At 45.1% G+C, this 22,804-nt stretch overlaps 1 pseudogene; it reads right to left on the minus strand.

Moving 5' to 3' along the window:
- Window positions 1-16,111: 16,111 nt before the first annotated feature.
- The window catches only part of LOC129822504 (uncharacterized), an 86,883-nt pseudogene continuing 80,190 nt past the window's right edge, over window positions 16,112-22,804 (minus strand).

Here is a 22,804-nt window from a genome sequence, read left to right on the forward strand (position 1 = left end):
TTGATCCTGTAAGGCGCTCTGGATAAGATTGTCTGCTAAATTACTAAAATATGTGTTAGCATGCATTTGTGGTACGATATGTCTGTATGTGTTCTTTAAGGACACAGTTTGAGGTGTTTTGACTGAGTGTGCATTGTGAGTGGGTCTATTTTCGGTGTGTTTGGTTGTGTGTGGGTTTTGGGCAGTAATCAGTGTGTCAGTGTCTCTCAGTACAGTAGAATATATGAACAGGAAGTATCCTAGTGCAGCAGGTAACATCCCAGGCAGAAGGAACAGTGAAGAGAGAGGTCCACATTACCCCTCTCATTCTGAGGCTAAGCACACAACTCTCGTTCTTTCCTCTCTCTATCTCTCTCTCTCTCTCTCTTAGTCCAGTATTCTATGACACACATGAGAGAGCTCTGCAAGATGGAGATTCACATTTTATCTGTTTATCCCTCTCTTTCCCTCTCTTAATCACTACTCCTCCATCTCTCTCTCTTTCTATTCTATTCTCTCTCTTTCTATTCTCCCTCTTTTGTAATCTCTTTCTCACTGGTTAATTAGTGTTTCTCCTCCCCTCTGTTGAACCTGAATTTGTAAAACCAAATATACATACCTTGTAGTTTCCAGAAATCAACCCCCCCTCCTTCTCTCCCGACCTTCTCCTATCTCTCCCTCCCTCCCTGCTCCCTCTCTCTAGGGAGTGTCATACTGTGGGGAGAGCTCAGCCAGTAGCCTGACCATGGCCAACATGCCGTGGCATGAGGAGGTCATCCATTTTGTCCAGCAGCTGGCCGACATGCTGCCTCAGTACCAGATCACCTGTGAACATGAGCACTTCAACTGTCTGCTCATCGCACACACCAAGGTTACCCACTACACACTGCACCACCAACTGTGTGACCTTAGTACTTTGTCATTAAACCATTAGAGGGTAACTTCATTCATTTGTTTGTACATTAATTTAATCATTCATTCATTTAACAAAATCTCTCTCTCTCTCACAGTGCATGCTGGGAGTTTTTTGGAGTTTCCGTGTTTGATGTGGAGTGCTCTGTCCTAACTAACTTTCTTTATTCTGTCAGTTTTATTTTCTATGGTGGAGTGTTAATGCACAATTTGTTTTAGCGGTATCGACAGGATTTTTCTAAGTCAGGGTGGAAGAGGACAGAGTTAGTTTCCTGGGGTTTGGAAGGTGTGGTGTGCGCAATGGCTTCAAAGCCTAGCGCGGAGGAGACGCTGTCGATACGGCATGGATTCTGGTGTGTTCCTGAGAATGGAGTTAAAATGGAGGAGGTTCTGCTTGCAGTCGGTGAACAGGTAGGAGCTGAATTTATACGTTCCGCTTCTAAAATGAACAAAGCTGTGGTTGTGTTCATGAAAAGAGCAAATTTGGTTGGTAGGCTAATTGCTAGTGGAATATTTGTAAGGAGTGTGTTGGTGCCAATTTCACCTCTTTCTACCCCTTCGACAAGGGTAGGAGTTGCAAATTTGCCTCCGTTTATTACGGATGATCAAATCAGGAAAGAGCTGAGTCGTTTTGGTAAGTTTGCTAGCGGTTTTCTTGTACTGTCGGCAGGTTTTCAGGCAGATGCCGATAGGCACATTGTTTCGTTCCGGAGGCAAGTGTTTGTTTCTGAATAACAATGAGCAACAGCTAAATGTGCATTTTAAAGTGAGGCATGGGGAGGGGCTCTATGCAGGGTTTGCCAGCACATATAGTTAACGGTGTTTTGAGTGTGAGGTTTTGGGGCACAAGAGTTTTGCTTTCCCACATAAAGGCCGTAGACAAGGTGAGGGCACAAGCGCCAGTGGGGGAAATCGAGGTCAACGTGCAGGGGGCAATGAGACGCAGACAGCAGAAGCTGGGCCTAGTCATATGTATTTGGCTGGGCCTAGTCATGCTATGAGGCTGGGCCTAGTCATGCTATGGATGGTGGTGTAGTGGAGGCTGGGTCTAGTCAGGCTAGAGATTCTGTATACTTCTGGCCGCTCTTTGGACACTGTGTTAACTAACCTCCAGACGAGCTTCAATGCCATACAACTCTCCTTCCGTGGCCTCCAACTGCTCTTAAACGCAAGTACAACTAAGTGCATGCTATTCAACCAATCACTGCCCGCACCTGCTCGTCCGTCCAGCATCACTACTGGACGGCTCTGACTTAGAATACGTGGACAACTACAAATACCTAGGTGTCTGGTTAGACTGTAAACTCTCCTTCCAGTGTCACATTAAGCATCTCCAATCCAAAATTAAATCTAGAATCGGCTTCCTATATCGCAACAAAGCATCCTTCACTCATGCTGCCAAACATACCCTCGTAAAACTGACCATCCTACCGATCCTCGACTTCGGTGATGTCATCTATAAAATAGCCTCCAACACTCTACTCAACAAACTGGATGCAGTCTATCACTGTGCCATCCATTTTGTCACCAGTGCCCCATACACTACCCACCATTGCGACCTGTATGCTCTCGTTGATTGGCCCTCGCTTCATACTCGTCGACCAAACCCACTGGCTACATGTCATCTACAAGTCTCTGCTAGGTAAAGCCCCGCCTTATCTCAGCTCACTGATCACCATAGCAGCACCCACTCGTAGCACGCGCTCCAGCAGGTATATCTCATCTGTCACCCCCAAAGCCATTTCCTACTTTGGTCGTCTTTCCTTCCAGTTCTCTGCTGCCAATGACTGGAACGAACTGCAAAAATCTCTGAAGCTGGAGACTCATATCTCCCTCACTAGCTTTAAGCACCAGCTGTCAGAGCAGCTCACAGATCACTGCACCTGTACATAGCCCATCTGTAAACAGCCCATCTATCCACCTACCTCATCCCCATACAGTATTTATTTATTTATTTTAATCCTTTGCACCCCAGTATCTCTACTTGCACATTCATCTTCTGCACATCTACCATTCCAGTGTTTAATTGCTATATTGTAATTACTTCGCCACCATGGCCTATTTATTGCCTTAACTCCCTTATCTTACCTCATTTGCACTCACTGTATATAGATTTTTTGTTTTATTTTGTTCTACTGTATTATTGACTATGTTTTGTTTATTCCATGTGTAACTCTGTGTTGTTGTATGTGCCGAATTGGTATGCTTTATCTTGGCCAGGTCTCAGTTGTAAATGAGAACTTGTTCTCAACTAGCCTACCTGGTTAAATAAAGGTGAAATAAAAAAATAAAAAATAAATAAAAAGAGATGGTGGTGTAGATGAGGCTGGGTCTAGTCATGCTATGGATGGTGGTGTAGATGAGGCTGGGTCTAGTCATGCTATGGATGGTGGTGTAGATGAGGCTGGGTCTAGTCATGCTATGGATGGTGGTGTAGATGAGGCTGGGTCTAGTCATGCTATGGATGGTGGTGTAGATGAGGCTGGGTCTAGTCATGCTATGGATGGTGGTGTAGCGGAGGCTGGGTCTAGTCATGTTATAGATGGTGGTGTAGATGAGGCTGGGTCTAGTCATGCTATGGATGGTGGTGTAGATGAGGCTGGGTCTAGTCATGCTATGGATGGTGGTGTAGCGGAGGCCGGGTCTAGTCATGCTATGGATGGTGGTGTAGCGGAGGCCGGGTCTAGTCATGCTATGGATAGTGGTATAGCGGAGGCTGGGTCTAGTCAGGCTAGAGATGGTGGGGAAGCCTAGGCTGTGCCTAGTCATGCTAAGGATGGCGTTGTAGATGAGGCTGGGCCTAGTCATGCTATAGAGGGTGGTGTAGATGAGGCTGAGTCTAGTCAGGTTATGCTAGTGGATGAGGATAGTATAGTGAGGAAGTGTAAGAGACTAGGGGGGAATGTGTCAAGAGGAAAAAGAAAAAGGGGGAGAAGAAAGGAGGTGGGAGGGAGATCCTGGTGTGGTTAAAGGCACCATGGAACCTTTGCCTGGTGCTGGGGGGGAAGCCCTGGCCAGAGAGGAAGGGCAGGTGGTCAGGATGGGAGATGGAGATGAGGAGGAAAGTGAGTCTGAAGAAGAGGATGATGATGAGGAATTTTTTTCCTCTTCAATGGGTCCGGAGCTGACAGCCAGTCAAGCAGAGGGGTCAAAGTACACGTTGAGGGAACTGACAGGGTCCTGAATGAGACCAAGGGGAAAAAAGTTAATCTTGAGGCTTTTTTTTCTGATCCGAGAAAGTTTGTAAGAACAGTACAACATGCTATGAAAAATGAGGGGCATGGTGTCCTCTCACCCAGGAAATGGTTTAGGTTGAGGAAGTGGGTCACAACAGCGCGTAAGGGTCTACCTTCAGACACTGTTTAGATGTATAGTTTCTTTCTGGCACTGGGGCTTTTTGAGCTTTGCTATTGTTCTCTTTCTTTGCTAGCTTTTCTCCCACTTCTTATGGAGACTCTTTGGGTAGGATCGCTCAATATAAATGGTGCCAGGGATGCGGGAAAGAGGAGTGTGTTGGGTGAATATGTAAAACAAAAAAGTATAGGTGTTGTTTCTGCAGGAGACGCATTATGATGTGGTGAATGAAGTTGATTGGGGGCTCTGGTGGAAGGGGGCAAGTGTGTTGAGCCATGGGACAAATTTTAGTGCAGGGGTGGCAGTCCTTTTTGTACCGGGTATATCTGTAAACATTTTCTCCTCAAAGGAGGTGAGTAGGGGTAGGCTGCTTGTTGTAAAAGCAGAAATTAACAACATAGGTTTTGTCTTTATAAATGTGTATGGCTCCTAACACAGAGAGACGGGGGGGGTTCTATTTGGGTGTCTTAGGAACTCTCACAGGTAGCGCCTGAGGAGACGCTGGTGGTCGGCGGGGACTGGAACTGTACAATGGATTTTACGAAAGACAGAAATGGGGAAGAGCCTCATTCAGTGTCAGTGGGAGTGTTAAGGGACATCATTAATCAGTTCGACCTAGTGGATGTTTGGAGAACTAAACATCCCAACACAATACAGTATACAAGGGGGAAGGTTTTTGGGGCTAGGGTGAGTGCAGCCCGACTTGATCATTTTTACATGTCCAGGAATCAGAGCAATATGCTGTTGGGAGCTACCATTCTCCCGGTGGGGTTTTCGGATCATCACATAACCATGGCTCAGCTGTCTATTTCACCAGGGCCCCGGCAGGCATCCTATTGGAAGTTTAATGTAAAGCTCTTTCAAGATGCCACTTTTTGCTCAGGTTTCCAGACCTTTTGAGAAAGGTGGGGGCAGCGAAGAGAGGAGTATGAGTCTCTGAGTCAATGGTGCGATGTGGGGAAAGTCCAAATTCGGCTTTTCTGTCAACAGTATACAGCTCTCTCATCCTCAGAGGCTAGGAGAGGTAGAGATGGTGGGGCAAGGCAATGTAGGCCTCCAGGCTAATTTAGCTGAATTACGTAGGGACCTGGGTAGTTCTTTCCAGGTTAAAGCAAAGGGAGCACTTGTAAGAGCTAGGTTCTAAATGCTCAAGGAGATGGATGCTCCCAGCTCCTTCTTCTTTGGTTTGGAAAGACAGTGCGGTGAAGCCAAGGGTATGCATTGTCTACGGCTGTCTGATGGGCGGGTGACCTCTGTGGTGGGATGAGATGCGGGAGCGGACTGTGGAGTTTTATACTGAGTTGTATAGGGCAGAAATGTGTGATCCTATGTGTGCTCAGGTATTGTTCGCAGGACTCCCGAACCTCTCTCTGGCACAGAGGGATGAAATGGACATTCCTCTGTTGTACCATGAACTGGCAGAGTCCGTAACCCAGATGTCCCCTGGTCGTGCACCACGGGTCGATGGATTCCCAGTGGAGTTTTCAAAAAAATTCTGGAGAGATTCCTGGAGGAGGTCCAGGAGGCACTGTCTGAGCCGGTAAGGGGGGTGTTTGAGGGGCCAAAGGAGGGGGGGGGGGGGCACCAATGTTTCCGCCACTTCAGGTGACGGCAGAGACTGGAGACTGGCAAGGGGGTCTGGAGGACTTGTTAGATTTTAAGACTCCGAGCCTGGGGGAGTTTGAAGGGGTGGGAGGTAAAGCGCTCTACAACCTCTGCGATAAGGTTAGGAACATTAGGAGCCTAACAGGAGTGAAGGCACATCAGTGGCAGAGATTATGTGGGGCGGATAGTATGGTGGGTTTTAGATGGAGGGGGCTCTACAAACTCCTAGTACTAAAGAGGTCAGGGGACCTCCAGTGGAGGGTTCTTCATGGAGCCCTGGCCACTAACAGCTGGTTGGCACGGGTTGAACTGGGAATTGGGCAGGGTTGTCATTTCTGTGTTATGAAAGAAACTGTGATTCATGTGTTTTCTGTGTGCGCCAGGTTAATGCATTAATGTCTCTGTTGGAATGTCTGTGTGAGAGGTTGGGGTGGTTTTTAGTGTTGGGATGTTTATAATGGGGTACAGGTATTCGAATAAGGAGAAGGCCAAATGTGTTTTGTTGAATTTTCTGTTTGCTCAGGCGAAGTTGGCTATTTGGCTAACAAGGAGGAACAGGGTCGAAGGTGGAGGGATAACAGACCCTTTACTATTGTTTAATGGGATGGTCTCTGCGTGCCTTACGGTTAAATTTGTGTTCTATAGAATGATAAAAAGTGTGAAGATGTTTCAGGAGATATGGTGTGTTGGGGGGGCTGTCTGTATTGCTGGGTAAGATGTTTAGGATATACGGTTGTAGAAGTGGGGAGGTTTTTTGGTTATTGTGATGTTGATTTGTATCGTGTGGTACAGGGAAAGGTGAGTATGGTACATGTATGCAGTACAGGATAAATGTTGGTGTTTTATTTTTAAGGGGGGGGGGGGGATTTGAATGAAATGAGAATGTTTCATTAAAGAAAGACCAAAAGTGTGTGTGTCTCTCTCTCTCTCTCTCTCTCTCTCTCTCTCTCTCTCTCTCTCTCAGGACTAGTCACGCTCTACTCTTTATCCACACACTTGTCTTCCCCTGCCAATAATGACATGTATTTATGTACAAGCATTTCCCCCCATGTATAATGGTGTTTTATGGCCTTTTTGACCTTGCTACACCAGCCACCTGTCATCAACAAATATGATTCATATACACACCTCAATTCCCCCTAAACCTGAGACCCCAGCAAAAAAATTGGCTTTTAATTTATCTGACTTTCATTTATCTGCATGTCCAGTCTTTATATTTAGCATCACAATGAAGTGTTTTACCATGTTCTTTTCAGGACAACCAGGGCTACAAGTAGAACACTTTGTTTTAAATCAAAAGTTGCATTCGTTAGTTTTATTGATAAAATGTCAATGAAAAAAGGTCTGCCAAAGCAAAAACCTGATGTAAAATATGATATGAGTGCTCTAAGTACATACATTGTTTGCTCAGTGGGAAATTAATATCCAACTAGTTAGTGACAACTGTTGGAGTTTGTTACAGTAACTATGTGAACTTATTACAGTATTAGAGACACTATGTCCTGGGATTTCCTATGATATTCTATGTAGAAGAACCCCTTACTTTCTAACGACTCGTGACACTTGTAGGCATCAAAGAGCAAGCCATTCTGACTTTACAGACGTTTTGGGAAAAAAGACCCGGCACCTTTCGGGATCCACCCTTGTCTCACAAACACCGCTCTAGCTCAACCCCCGTTAATCACACAGACTAATGGTTACAAAAGGAATAGACAAATTCAATGGTACAACCCAGAATTCTGTAGCTCAAACACACAATGTTTAAGAGGGGTTAGAAGTTATATATCGCGACGGTGGGACTCATTAGGTTAAGTCTTAGACACATATATGCATCTTTTCCTTGGACTACTTTTCCAGCCAAAGAGGAAGAATGAAAACATGACTCAAGGGGGTTTGGCTTTGTTGTTGTTTTCTGTTGTCTTTTCTCATTATCTTTTCCTATCTTCTACTTTAATGATGTCAACTATGGAAGAAAACCTGTGAATTTTTGGCTCTGTCCTGGCCCTGTTACAACAGACAGTAGGCTAGTGCTGCGGAGCCAATTATTCCATCAATAATTAATCTCTGTCTCTGTTCTCCTCAACACCACAGAAACAGCTTCCTCAACCTCAACAGAAAGTTGTTTATTCATCTTCTGGGGCCCACAATTATGCTCTTTGTCGTCTATTTAATATGCACAAAAGTGCTGCCGTCACGTAAACTCTGACTTATAATCATCTTCTTATTCCTCCCCAAATCTCAGCGTTCTTTACCCGCTTTTATTTGATGTTGGCTGGCTTATTAATGATCTATTAATTATGTTTACCTCTCTCATTCCCCAGTCAGCCTGTCCCGGTTCCCTGCTGTCTGTGTGAGGGAGAGGGAGAGCTAGTTGACAGGGGCGGGCACAGCCTTTGATTTGATCCTAATTCAGTCTGTCTTTCTGTGTTGAGTCACTGTGGGGTGTTAGTGAGAAAAGTGTATTTCTGATCTGTATCGTTCCCCACTGAGTCTTCTAGGAAGTCACCACAGAAACAACAAAGATAATATGATCAACAAGGCATAACGAAGATAATACTATGACAGAGAGATGGGCAGCTCTAGGCTTCTCTCATAACTGGTGATTGTAAAATTAGCTCTTTGTCACAAATTAAACTCTTTGAACACTCTATGCATCAGGAATCCTGAGCTGTGAGTGGCATCCACCTCCACCAGTGAGTGGGCAGGTTGGTCATCTGCCTTGAGGCACCTGCTTTGCTAGAGGTCTGAGGTGGTTCCACCCCATTAATTAGAATAAACACAGGGAAAGGAGAGAGCGGTGGGGGATTCACTGACACACAGTTATGCCGAAACACACACTGCTAATTATATTGCTCATTGCTAAATACTAGACACAGGAAGTGGGAGATGTTTTTCACTAACACACCTATTCACACACGCAACAAACACACACAATGCTCACCTTTCAGGTTGGCCCCCTCCCTCCCTCCCTGGTGCCTGTCAAAGTGCTCAGTTACGAGACCCTGAGCAATGATGATGGTGATGAAGAAAAGTTCTCGACTCAGAAGGCAGGTGACACATCCGTCTCCTTGACGACAACGTCCCTCCAGCGGGACTGAGTAGGTGGGCATGTTGCAGGTCCCTGACACGCAAAAGGAGCAAAAAAGCCAGTTGTTCCTTTAATTCATCTCCATTTTTCATGAGCCAGCTGGCATTTCTCACAAGGACACAGTCAATATTTCATTGCATTGATTTCCACCCTTCCTTCCCTCTCTCTCCTCCCTTCCTCCCTTTTCTCCATCCCCATTCCTCTCTACCTCCCTCCTCTCCCTCCCTCTCTCCCTCTTCTCTCTCTCTTTCTTTCTCATTCGAGACCCCAGTTTAGACTCTATCCAGTGTAACTTAATTTTCATAATTGAGTGCTTTTTTTCTGATGCTGTCGACAAGCGTTTATTATCCACCTTAAACAGGACCAAGCAGTATTCTGGCCATTGCGCTACAGCTCTGAGAGAGTTTCTTATCGCTGTGATGGATCTCCATCATTGGTGTGTTTCCCCAGGGGACCAGACTGCTGTAAGCCCAGGGCCTGACTCTAAGTGTCATTCTATGTGTGGGCAGGCCCCAGTGCTCTCATACACACCAGCAGATTAGTGTGTAATGAAAACAGCATGCTTACAGACAGTCTCCCCAGAGACAGCTCCTGGACAGAGCGGTTAGAGAGTGCATACTTCTACAAATGGCGCATATGTCTACAAATGGTCTCCCTCCTCATTATCACAAACATTAGCTCCCAATTAGTTATGTTTCTATTTCTTTTAAAGGCTTCATCAGTGTAACCACATAGCGGCTAGCTCTCCTCTAGACAGTTACTAGACCGTGAAAGTAAAACATCACAGTTAATAGCTAACATGCTAATGAGTATAGTACAGTAGTTAGAGGTTACCTCTCCTCTATTGGTTTAGACAATGACAGCACAGCTAATGGCTAACACGCTAATAGTTAGCGCAACAACTCCTCCAGAGCTCATCAGTGATTGGTGAAAAGTCTATTAATTACGCAAATAGATGTTATATTCCTTCAGTTACTTTCTATGTAGACTGACTCCTATGGCTCTGTCAGTATTTTAAAGCTGTCCTGGCTTGAAGACTCCGCAGTCTCCTTTATATCTAAATATAGAGTTTCTCATCCTGTAGTGTTTCCCATAGAACTAGAGGTACTTATGGTCTGCCAAAGCAAAAACCTGATAAAAATGAATTGATGAGTGCTGTAAGTACATAAATTGTTTGCTCAGTAGGAAATTAATATCCAACTAATCAGTGACAACTGTGCGGTGTTTGGAGTTTGTGACAGCAACTATGTGAACTTATTGCAGTATTAGAGACACTATGTCCTGGGATTTCCTATGATCTTCTACGTAGAAGAACCCCTTACTTTCTAACGACTCTTGTGCCGCATTGGTGTGTTTCCCCAGGGGACCAGGCAGCTATAAGCCCAGGGCCTGACTCTCTGTGGCTCTCTGTGTGTGGGGGGCCCCCAGTGCTTTCATTCACACCAGCAGATTAGTGTGTAATGAAAACAGCAAGCCAGCAGACAGTCTCCCCAGAGACAGCGACTGGGCAGAATTGTTAGAGAGAACAACCAGGGAGATAGAAAGGGTTGGAGGAACGGTTGGTGTGAGGAAACTGCTCTAGAATCAGAATGAAGAGATAGCTGAAGAATGAAGCTCAGCTCAGAGACTACAGATAGCTAGATACTTCTCCTGTGGTTTAGTTCACGACTATTCATGGTACCAGAGCGATCTTCAGAAAATATAGGGTGTTTAGGAAAATACACAGTGGATACATAATGCCTTGTAATACAGTAGCATAGAAGTGAGTTGCTTTTAGACTGGATAATAAAAAAATATATGTTTTGAGATGTTTTCTAGTCTCTCTCTTTTTTCTCTCTTTTTCTTTCTCTGGTGTGTCGGCCCTACAAATGGTCTCATTCCTTAATAGCACAAACACTAGCGCCCAGTCGGTTCTTTTTACATTTCTCTTAAAAGCTTCATTAGCGTAGCTACATAGCGGCTAGCTCTCCTCTAGACATTTACTAGACAGTTCAGTCGTCAGTTGAACGGCGTTTCCCCTGACACATTGGTGCGGCTGGCTTCCGGTTTAAGTGAGCAGCTGTTAAGAAGCAGCGCGGCTTGGCAGGTCATGTTTCTGAGGACGCATTGACCTTTGCCTCTTCCGAGCCCGATGAGACAAGATCGTAACTACCAATTGGATATCACAAAATTGGGGATAAAAAGGTGGGGGAAAATTTGAAATAAATAATACAAATAACACTTAGAAGACCGAACCCAAGATCACTCCGGGCACTACACAGCCAAACTCCAGTGAAATATGTTTCCATGTCACTTATGTCAGGTCTCTTTGGTGTGTTTTGTCATGCTGTATTCTGTTCAGTTCAATGTGTGCAGTTCCATAGCAGCTCTCCTAGTGACAAGGGACCATGCTGGGGTTTTCAACAGCAGGGGTTTTTGGTTTTTGAAGCAGATCTCTTTCTCTCCCTCCCCTCCCTTCCTCCCTCCTGCTCTCTGTCTCTGTAAATTCAATTCAATTCAAAGGGCTTTATTGGCAATGGAAACATACTGTATGTTTACATTGCCAAAGCAAGTGAAATAGATCATAAAAAATGAGCAGTAATCATTAAACTCACAAAATTTCCAAAGGAATACAGACATTTCAAATGTCATATATAACGATGTGAAAAAATAGTTAAAGTACAAAATGGAAAATAATCTCTCTCTCTCTACATGTATGCCTGCTGAAGTGACTTTGCAGCACTACAGATTGCATACTACAGTTAGCGAGCAGAGCAGCTCCCACCCTGGGGGACTGCAGCAGTGTTAGTTGTGGTTTGTCTCAGCGTGTGGCATCTGTGGAAGCCAATCAGAACAGCTGGAGAGCACTAATGCAAGCTGGCATACCAGGAGTCACCCTTCCCTCATCCTCACCTCACTCTCTCTCTCGCTCTTGCACTCTTTCTCTCTCTTACCCTCTCTCAGGAGGAGGGTGGGTTAGTGAGGAGAGTGTGATTAATGGAGAGACAGCTGCTTGGAAATGCACTGTGTGACTTTGACCACTGATTCCTAGCCTTAACGATTCCCAGTCTCTACTCAGGGAGTAAACAAGCAAGACAAAAACATGTCAGGAGCTTTTGAATTTGGCTTTAGATGTTTCTTATGTCTATATAAAGATACACATCTTCTTGACTGGCTGAGTTAATTTTTATTGTCACGTGCACAAGTACAGTGAAATTCCTTTCTTGCAAGCTCTTTCCCCACAATGCAGTAATCAATATCAGTCGTACAAATTGATAGGTTCGGATTTCTGAACTTTAAATGTTATTAATCATTAGTTGTAATAGAGACCTGAGGGGTGCCATAGCCGAGGGGCTAAACCAGAAGTTAATGGTTATCTTGGAATGTATAGGCATCACTGCCTGGTACGGCAATTGCTCGGCCTCTGACCGCAAGGCACTACAGAGAGTAGTGCGTACGGCCCAGTACATCACTGAGGCTAAGCTGCCTGCCATCCAGGACCTCGACAGGACCTTGTCAGAGGAAGGCGCTAAAAATGGTAAAAGACCCCAGCCACCCCAGTCATAGACTGTTCTCTCTACTACCGCATGGCAAGCGGTACCGGAGTGCCAAGTCTAGGACAAAAAGGCTTCTCAACAGTTTTACCCCCAAGCCATAAGACTCCTGGAAAGGTAATCAAATGGCTACCCGGACTATTTGCAGTGTCCGCCCCCCCCCAAACCCTCTTTTTACGCTGCTGCTACTCTCTGTTTATCATATATGCATAGTCACTTTAACTATACATTCATGTACATACTACCTCAATTGGGCCGACCAACCAGTGCTCCCCCACATTGGCTAACCGGGCTATCTGCATTGTGTCCCGCCACCCAACACCCGCCAACCCCTCTTTTACGCTACTGCTACTCTCTGTTCATCATATATGCATAGTCATTTTAATCATATCTACATGTATATACTACCTCAATCAGCCTGACTAACCGGTGTCTGTATGTAGCCTCGCTACTTTTATAGCCTCGCTACTGTATATACCCTTCTTTTTACTGTTGTTTTATAACTTTACCTACTTATTGTTCACCAAATACCTTTTTTGCACTATTGTATTCGGCGCACGTGACAAATGAACTTTGGTTTGATGTACTGAGTGTAGGGAAAACAATCACGTGGTAGGCAATGATAAGGGGAGAGAGACATTTACATTTACATTACATTTAAGTCATTTAGCAGACGCTCTTATCCAGAGCGACTTACAAATTGGTGCATTCACCTTATGACATCCAGTGGAACAGCCACTTTACAATAGTGCATCTAGATCTTTTAAGGGGGGGGGGGGGGGGGGGGGGGGGCAGAAGGATTGCTTTATCCTAGGTATTCCTTGAAGAGGTGGGGTTTCAGGTGTCTCCGGAAGGTGGTGATTGACTCCGCTGTCCTGGCATCGTGAGGGAGTTTGTTCCACCATTGGGGTGCCAGAGCAGCGAACAGTTTTGACTGGGCTGAGCGGGAACTGTACTTCCTCAGTGGTAGGGAGGCGAGCAGGCCAGAGGTGGATGAACGCAGTGCCCTTGTTTGGGTGTAGGGCCTGATCAGAGCCTGAAGGTACTGAGGTGCCGTTCCCCTCACAGCTCCGTAGGCAAGCACCATGGTCTTGTAGCGGATGCGAGCTTCAACTGGAAGCCAGTGGAGAGAGCGGAGGAGCGGGGTGACGTGAGAGAACTTGGGAAGGTTGAACACCAGCCGGGCTGCGGCGTTCTGGATGAGTTGTAGGGGTTTAATGGCACAGGCAGGGAGCCCAGCCAACAGCGAGTTGCAGTAATCCAGACGGGAGATGACAAGTGCCTGGATTAGGACCTGCGCCGCTTCCTGTGTGAGGCAGGGTCGTACTCTGCGGATGTTGTAGAGCATGAACCTACAGGAACGGGCCACCGCCTTGATGTTGGTGGAGAACGACAGGGTGTTGTCCAGGATCACGCCAAGGTTCTTAGCGCTCTGGGAGGAGGACACAATGGAGTTGTCAACCGTGATGGCGAGATCATGGAACGGACAGTCCTTCCCCGGGAGGAAGAGCAGCTCCGTCTTGCCGAGGTTCAGCTTGAGGTGGTGATCCGTCATCCACACTGATATGTCTGCCAGACATGCAGTGATGCGATTCGCCACCTGGTCATCAGAAGGGGGAAAGGAGAAGATTAATTGTGTGTCGTCTGCATAGCAATGATAGGAGAGACCATGTGAGGTTATGACAGAGCCAAGTGACTTGGTGTATAGCGAGAATAGGAGAGGGCCTAGAACAGAGCCCTGGGGGACACCAGTGGTGAGAGCGCGTGGTGAGGAGACAGATTCTCGCCACGCCACCTGGTAGGAGCGACCTGTCAGGTAGGACGCAATCCAAGCGTGGGCCGCGCCGGAGATGCCCAACTCGGAGAGGGTGGAGAGGAGGATCTGATGGTTCACAGTATCGAAGGCAGCCGATAGGTCTAGAAGGATGAGAGCAGAGGAGAGAGAGTTAGCTTTAGCAGTGCGGAGCGCCTCCGTGATACAGAGAAGAGCAGTCTCAGTTGAGTGACTAGTCTTGAAACCTGACTGATTTGGATCAAGAAGGTCATTCTGAGAGAGATAGCAGGAGAGCTGGCCAAGGACGGCACGTTCAAGAGTTTTGGAGAGAAAAGAAAGAAGGGATACTGGTCTGTAGTTGTTGACATCGGAGGGATCGAGTGTAGGTTTTTTCAGAAGGGGTGCAACTCTCGCTCTCTTGAAGACGGAAGGGACGTAGCCAGCGGTCAAGGATGAGTTGATGAGCGAGGTGAGGTAAGGTAGAAGGTCTCCGGAAATGGTCTGGAGGAGAGAGGAGGGGATAGGGTCAAGCGGGCAGGTTGTTGGGCGGCCGGCCGTCACAAGACGCGAGATTTCATCTGGAGAGAGAGGGGAGAAAGAGGTCAAAGCACAGGGTTGGGCAGTGTGAGCAGAACCAGCGGTGTCGTTTGACTTAGCAAACGAGGATCGGATGTCGTCGACCTTCTTTTCAAAATGGTTGACGAAGTCGTCTGCAGAGAGGGAGGAGGGGGGGGGGAGGGGGAGGAGGATTCAGGAGGGAGGAGAAGGTGGCAAAGAGCTTCCTAGGGTTAGAGGCAGATGCTTGGAATTTAGAGTGGTAGAAAGTGGCTTTAGCAGCAGAGACAGAAGAGGAAAATGTAGAGAGGAGGGAGTGAAAGGATGCCAGGTCCGCAGGGAGGCGAGTTTTCCTCCATTTCCGCTCGGCTGCCCGGAGCCCTGTTCTGTGAGCTCGCAATGAGTCGTCGAGCCACGGAGCGGGAGGGGAGGACCGAGCCGGCCTGGAGGATAGGGGACATAGAGAGTCAAAGGATGCAGAAAGGGAGGAGAGGAGGGTTGAGGAGGCAGAATCAGGAGATAGGTTGGAGAAGGTTTGGGCAGAGGGAAGAGATGATAGGATGGAAGAGGAGAGAGTAGCGGGGGAGAGAGAGCGGAGGTTGGGACGGCGCGATACCATCCGAGTAGGGGCAGTGTGGGAAGTGTTGGATGAGAGCGAGAGGGAAAAGGATACAAGGTAGTGGTCGGAGACTTGGAGGGGAGTTGCAATGAGGTTAGTGGAAGAACAGCATCTAGTAAAGATGAGGTCAAGCGTATTGCCAGCCTTGTGAGTAGGGGGGGAAGGTGAGAGGGTGAGGTCAAAAGAGGAGAGGAGTGGGAAGAAGGAGGCAGAGAGGAATGAGTCAAAGGTAGACATGGGGAGGTTAAAGTCACCCAGAACTGTGAGAGGTGAGCCGTCCTCAGGAAAGGAGCTTATCAAGGCATCAAGCTCATTGATGAACTCTCCAAGGGAACCTGGAGCCATGGATTAGTGATGAAAGGGGTCGAGGTCAGGTCACGTTAAGGGAGAAGGAAAAGTTTATGGCCTGTATCACTTTGTTTCCTGCCTAGCAATAAAGATACAATGTTTAGCGAGAAGGAAGAGACTCCACCCAAAGTTGGCTACATATACACCACTATTGTAAACATGTTTTGGTCGATTCAGCTGTTCGATCCCTTGGAAAGAATTAACTTGGTTTGAACTTTCACAGTGTCCATTGAGTTCTTACTCTAATAATCAGAACCTAACCAAATATTATATTGTAAAGTAAAGTAGAACAAAAACACACAAGAAAGAAAATAACAAGAACACGAGAAAGTAAGTAAGCTAAATACAAGCTCAAATAAAATTGTATTTGTCACATGCTTGGCAACCAACAGGTGTACTGTAGACTAACAGTGAAATGCTGACTCCATGATGTCTCCTAATGGTGGCTCCCTGCAGGGAGACAGCGTGGCAGAGCTGGTCCAAGTCTGCTGGGTCTGTCATGGCCAGTTCGTACTATCAAGGCACAAGGCGAGACCCAGATGCAGACACAGGAGGCAGATGGTTGGAGTCTTACAATGTTTATTAATCCAAAGGGGTAGGCAAGAGAATGGTCGTGTACAGGTATAAAGGTCAACATCAGTTCAGACTCCAATAGGTACCGAAGAACAGGCAGAATCAAGGTCAGGGCAGGCAGGATGATCAGGCAGGCAGGCAGGAATAGAAAATGAGTACGAGAAAAATACACTGGTTGACTTGATTAAACATACAAGACAAACTGGCACAGAGAGACAGGAAACACAGGGATAAATGTACTGGGGAAAATAAGCGACACCTGGAGGGGGTGGAGACAATCACAGGAACAGGGCGTGACATTTATATTTTCGACATTTACTTTTACTTCACGACATTCCTAAAGAAAATCATTTACTTTTTACTCCATACATTTTCCCTGACACCCAAAAGTGCTTGTTACATTTTGACAGGAAAATGTTCCAATTCACACACTTATCAAGAGAACATCCCTGGTCATCCCTACTGCCTCAGATCTGGCAGACTCACTAAACACATTCTTCGTTTGTAAATTAATTAATTAGGTAACACAATAAAATATCAATGAGGCTACAGTTGAAGTCGGAAGTTTACATACACTTCAACCACTCCACAAATTTCTTGTTAACAAAACTATAGTTTTGGCAAGTCGGTTAGGACATGTACTTTGTGCATGACACAAGTCATTTTTCCAACAATTGTTTACAGACAGATTATTTCACTGTATCACAATTCCAGTGGGTCAGAAGTTTACATAAACTAAGTTGACTGTGCCTTTAAACAGCTTGGAAAATCCCAGAAAATGATGTCATGGCTTTAGAAGCTTCTGATAGGCTAATTGACATAGTTTGAGTTAATTGGAGGTGTACCTGTGGATGTATTTTAAACTCAGTGCGTATTTGCTTGACATCATGGGAAAATCACAAGAAATCAGCCAAGACCTCCACAATTGTAGAACTCCACAAGTCTGGTTCATCCTTGGGAGCAATTTCCAAATGCCTGAAGGTACCACGTTCATCTGTACAAACAATAGTACGCAAGTATAAACACCATGGGACCGCGCAGCCTTCATACCACTGAGGAAGGAGACGTGTTCTGTCTCCTAGAGATGAACGTACTTCGGTGCGAAAAGTGCAAATCAATCCCAGAACAACAGCAAAAAACCTTGTGAAGATGCTGGAGGAAACAGATACGAAAGTATCTATATCCACAGTAAAACGAGTCCTATATCTTCATAACGTGAAAGGCCGCTCAGCATGGAAGAAGCCACTGCTCCAAACCATCATAAAAAAAGCCACACTACGGTTTGCAACTGCACATGGGGACAAAGATCATACTTTTTGGAGAAATGTCCTCTGTTCTGATGAAACAAAAATAGAACTGTTTGGCCATAATGACCATCGTTATGTTTGGAGGAAAAAGGGGGAGGCCTGAGCAACAGGCAGTTTACTTTGGGCACGTCAGTCAGGTGGAAATGGAGAAAAATAGACCCTAGCCTGAAGAAGTTTAACTTCTATTTTTCTCCACTTCCTGTCTGACTGACGTGCCCAAAGTAAACTTCCTGGACAGTGCAGTTAGATTAACAAGAATTTAAGCTTTTAACCAATATAAGACACTTGTATGTTCCTAAATGTTTAATATCCATAAACTCACTGTTCCATTCTGTCTCTATCTCTCGCTTTCTGTCTCTCTCAATACATTAAAACCGATTTATGAACACTAAAAGTCTAAGTTTGTGTGGATGAAGAGGAGGAATCTCTCTCACTCACTCACTCTCACAGCATCCTGAGATATCTTTGGTCTTGTGTCTCATCTGGTAGCGTGTGTCTGTTGGGTCGAAGCCTCACTCCTGGGCACCAAACAGGGCCTGGGTCGGGGTCTTGGCCATGTAGTCCTGGGCAGAGAATGTCTGGCTGCCTCATAGGCATGGACAAGCTCCTGGAACCACTCGTAGTCTATCCACGTCCACCACTCTCCCTCCACCTTGAACTGCATGGGGAAACACACATGGATATTGCTAGTACAGTACATACAGCATACACATGCACACAACAGTGCGCAGACATGCACACACAGAGAGAGCATTACAGATGCAGAGAGACTCTTCAATCAATCATAAATCACACTCAGACTAAGGGACTATAGGGCTCATGGAGCAGCAGTCTCCAGTCTCCAATGAGCTGCCAGCCTTAAAGGAGCATTCATTAACCAACCAGAAGTACAGTGACTCATCGAACCTATCAACCTCTGGATGCTAACTCATCTATGAGAGGTGGGAGGAGTAGGAGAGATTGGGGGGGGGTGTCTATTTGTCAATAACAGCGGATTCGCTGTCAATGACTGTTCTCTCTACTATCGCATGGCAAGTGGTACCGGAGGTATACTAGGCGGTGTCAAAGGAAGGCCTAAAAAATTGTCAGACTCCAGTCACTCAAGTCATAGACTGTTATCTCTGCTACCACACGGCAAGCGGTACCGGAGCGCCAAGTCTAGGTCCAAAAAGCTCCTTAACAGCTTCTACCCCCGAGCCATAAGACTGCTGAACAATTAATCAAGTGGCCACCCGGACTATTTACATTGACCCCCCCTTTGTTTTTACACTGCTGCTACTTGCTGTTTATTATCTATGCATAGTCACTTTACCCCTATCTATCTGTACAAATTACCTCGACTAACCTGTACCCCCGCACATTGAATCGGTACTGGTACCCCCTGTATATACAGTTTAAGTTTACATACAACATAGCCAAATACATTTAAACTCAGTTTTTCACAATTCCTGACATTTAACCCTAGTTAAATTTCCCTGTCTTAGGTCAGTTAGTTCACTTTATTTTAAGAATGTGAAATGTCAGAATAATAGTAGAGAGAATGATTCATTTCAGCTTTTATTTCTTTCATCACATTCCCAGTGGGTCAGAAGTTTACATACACTCAATTAGTATTTGGTAGCATTGCCTTTAAATTGTTTCACTTGGGTCAAACATTTTAGGTAGCCTTCCACAAGCTTTCCACAATAAGTTATGTGAATTTTGGCCCATTCCTCCTGACAGAGCGGGTGTAACTGAGTCAGATTTGTAGACCTCCTTGCTCGCAGATGCTTTTTCAGTTATGCCCACAAATTTTCTATAGGATTGAGGTCAGGGCTTTGTGATGTCCACTTCAATACCTTGACTTGGTTGTCCTTAAGCCGTTTATCCAGAACTTTGGAAGTATGATTGGGGTCGTTGTCCATTTGGAAGATCCATTTGCAACCAAGCTTTAAGTTTCTGTCTTTCCATTCACACGAGTGACATAGGCAAATATACAGTGCATTCAGAAAGTATTCCAACCCATTCATTACATTACAGCCTTATTCTAAAAAAATAATATTTTTAAATCCCGCATCAATCTATGTACAATACCCCGTGATGAGAAAGCAAAAGCAGGTTTTTAGAAATGTAATATGAAATATATATAAAAAAAACTGAAATATTACGTAACTATGCAGACCCTTTACTCAATACTTTGTCGAAGCATCTTTGGCAGTGATTACAGCCTCGAGTCTTCTTTGATATGACGCAACAAGCTTGGCACACCAGTATTTGGGGAATTTCTCCCATTTTTCTCTGCAGATCTTCTCAAGCTATGTCAGGTTGGATGGGGAGCGTCGCTGCACATATTTTCAGGTCTCTCCAGAGATGTTCGATCGGGTTCAAGTCCGGGCTCTGGCTGGGCCACTCAAGGACATTCAGAGACTTGTCCCGAAGCCACTCCTGCATTGTCTTGGCTGTGTGCTCAGGGTCGTTGTCCTGTTGGAAGGTGAAGCCTCACTCCAGTCTGAGGTTCTGAGCGCTCTGGAGCAGGGTTTCATCAAGGATCTCACTTTACTTCATTCATATCTCTTTTGCTTCATTCATCTATCCCTCTATTCTGACTATTCTCCCAGTCCCTGCTGAAAAACATCCCCACAGCATGATACTGCCACCACCATGCTTCACCGTAGGGATGGTACCAGGCTTCCTCCAGACGTGATGCTTGGCATTCAGGTCAAAGAGTTTAAGAATGATGGAGGCCACTGTGTTCTTGGGGACCTTCAATGCTGCAGACATTTTTTGGTACCCTTCCCCAGATCTGTGCCTCGACACAATCCTATCTTGGAGCTCTACGGACAATTCCTTCGACCTCATGGCTTGGTTTTTGCTCTGACATGCACTGTCAACTGTGAGACCTTATATAGACAGATGTGTGCCTTTCCAAATCACGTTCAATCAATTTACCACAGGTGAACTCCAATCAAGTTGTAAAAACATCAAGGATTATTAACGGAAACAGGATGCACCTGAGCTCATTTCGAGTCTCATAGCAAAGGGTCTGAATACTTACGTAAATAAGGTATTTCATTTTTTTAAGGGGTATGGGGTATTGTGCGTAGATTGCTGAGGATTTAAAAAATGTTTTCTTTTAGAATAAGGCTGTAAGGTAATAAAATTTGGAAAAAGTCAAGGGGGCTGAATACTTCCCGAAGGCACTGTATATCACAAACAATGCAAGGGTGGAGAAATGGCACACTATTCCACAGGAGGTTGGTGGCACCTTAATTGGGGAGGACAGGCTTGTGGTAATGGCTGGAGCGGAATATGTGGAATGGTATCAAATACATCAAACGCATGGTTTCCATGTGTTTCATGCCATTCATTCATTCACTCCATTGTTCATTCACTCTCATCATTGGGGTATTGTGCATAGATTGATGAGGGGATTGAAAAAAATCTATATATTTTTTTGAATCAGGCTGTAATGTAATGAATGTGTCGGAATACTTCCCGAATGCACTGTATATTTGTTTGTCACTCGTGTGAATGGAAAGACAGAAACTTAAAGCTTGGTTTGTTATGAGCCATCCTCCCCTCAGTAGCCTCCTGTGCCCTACTCTCTATATAGTGTACTTCTTTTGACCAGAGCCCATAATAGTAGTTCACTATATAAACAAGTGCATGCATTTACAATCAGTACATTTCGTGTGCACAATGTTATCTTTTGTTGTTTGTTGCTGATTTATTGTTATTTTTCTTCTTCTATTATCTTGTGTAGTTTCCTTCATGTTACTGGAATGACTGTCATATCGGGAACATAACAGCGGGTGTGTTTGTATTTCATTGCAATACATTTGTATATGACCTGAGAATGACCTGTCCTTTCTCCCTTTTACCAGGAAACATCCACTGGTATATGAAGGACATATTCGGTGTGTTGGCAGGGAGAGCATTGTCAGCACAGCCTCTAAACCCACATTTTCTATTCATCTCCATCTTTTTATAGGCTCCAGAATAGGTATCTGACATTTTAACACTCTTGTAAGCCCTCAGGGGATTGGCTGTAAAGGGGTTTATAGTTTGTGTTTATTGGTCAGTGAAGTAGGTCACTGAGTACAGTGAGTGGGAGGGAGTGTCAATGTGGATGGAATGAGTGGGTTGGGTCAGTGATAAAATAATGTATATGTTGAAAGATAATGATTAAATAATTCCACTCTGAAACCTTATAATTGTATGAAATTGATTGGAATCATAAAATTATAATCTGATGATGTGTGTAGTTTTAGTCAGAATTAGATTAAACAATGTATCTGTATAGTGGAAAAACACAGACTGTTTGAGTAAGGCGTAGCTTAGGATTTGAACTTGTATGTGTGTGCCGAAGACAATAAACGAGAACAATTAAACTGTGTTTGGACCGACCTGGCTAGGCCTCTGAGAAAACCTATGATAGCATAAGGAGTACTTCTCAAGGTTCCCCTAACCTCGGCGGAATGGAACCGTCGGCTGGGTAGTGATACACAGTGGTGAGAACTATGGAGAAGGATACAACTCACCTACTGTTTGTGTGTATGTATGTGCGTAGGATATCTACTGTTTGTGTGGAAGTATGTGCGCAGCTATAAAATGGATGTCTTTGTATAATGGACTTCAGAACGTTCTCTGAATAAACGGTACTAATCTTTTGCATAAGCTGAGTCTTTGCCTAATTATTATTATTATACCCACGCTCTTACAAACCTCGGGGATTGGTCAAAGCTATTGATTGATAGTTATTATCATTGGGATTGAAAATTCTCGTGACAGTCAGGCAACAATAGGAAATTACAGAATTCAAAATCTTTGGCAGACTGTGGTTGCGGTTTGAACTCAGATTTGAATGCCTGTAGGTCCTCAGATCCCAGGTGATGGATGTTTGATTGATCATCTACCTACAGGAAGAATTATGGAAAGTAGTCATGTTCCTTCAGTGTTTCTCAGAGGTTTAGAGAGTTGCTGACTTCATTCAGACTGACAAGAGACAGACATGTCATACGGAGTGACAGAAAAGCGATCAATCCCTCCTCTCACTCTGGGCATGCCGTGAACAATGATCATCTGCTCTCACTCTTTATTCACAGAACTTTTTCACACATCCCTCTCTCTACAGTACCACACTCACCATATCTTTCCTAAGGCTACTGTAGTTCTCCT

This window comes from Salvelinus fontinalis, chromosome 24, assembly GCF_029448725.1.
Source record: "Salvelinus fontinalis isolate EN_2023a chromosome 24, ASM2944872v1, whole genome shotgun sequence".
NCBI classification, from domain to species: Eukaryota; Metazoa; Chordata; class Actinopteri; order Salmoniformes; family Salmonidae; genus Salvelinus; species Salvelinus fontinalis.